Below are 986 nucleotides of genomic sequence, written 5' to 3'. Positions count from 1 at the left end.
GGCCTCGAGCTGGGAGCAGTAGTGTTTTCTTTGAAGATTTGGAGGCAATATCTTTATGGTACAAGGTGAACTATCTTCACAGACCACAAAAGTCTTCAACATATATTCGACCAGAAGGAGCTTAACATGAGACAACGACGATGGGTTGAAATACTCAATGATTACGAATGAAAAATTCATTATCATCCCGCCAAAACCAATGTGGTAGCAGACGCCCTCAATCACAAAGAGTACTCAGGTCACAGAGTAAAAGCATTAACCATGACTATCCATTCCCACCTATCAACACAAATCAAAGAAGATCCATTGGAGACCCTGAAACCAGAAAACGTGACTGGTGAAGCCCAAAGAGGAATGGATAAAAACTTACAAATCAAGGGTGATAGAGTTCATTATCTCATGAATGGATCTGGACACCAAAGTTTAGTGGATTCAGAGAAGTTGTCACGAACGAAGCACACAAGACTCGATGCTCTGTTCGTCCAGGTTCGGATAAGATGTATCTGGACCTTAAGAAATTGTATCAGTGGCCGAACATGAGAGCAGAAATTGCTACCTATGTGGGCAAGTGTCTGACCTGTGGCAAAGTAAAGGTAGAATACCAAAAACCCTCAGGTGTTCTAGAACAACCATAGATACCTGAGTGGAAGTGGGAGAGGATTACAATGGATTTCATAACTAAATTACCCAAAACAACGGGTGGCCTCGATACAATTTTGGTGATCGTCGATTGGTTAACCAAGTCTGCACACTTCCTATTAATCAAAGAAACAGACATGATGGGAAAACTGAGCAGAAAATACATCAGGGAAATAGTATGATTACATAGATTACCAATATATATTATTTCTGACAGAGATAGTGGATTTTCATCTCAGTTCTGGCGGTCACTTCAAAAATCCCCGGGAACTAGTTGGACATGAGTACAGCCTGCCACACATAAATGGATGGGCAGAGTGAGAGAACTATCCATACATTAGAAGACA

This window comes from Lactuca sativa, chromosome 4 (genome assembly GCF_002870075.4).
Source record: "Lactuca sativa cultivar Salinas chromosome 4, Lsat_Salinas_v11, whole genome shotgun sequence".
NCBI lineage: Eukaryota > Viridiplantae > Streptophyta > Magnoliopsida > Asterales > Asteraceae > Lactuca > Lactuca sativa.
Note: the sequence above shows the minus strand (reverse complement) of the source record.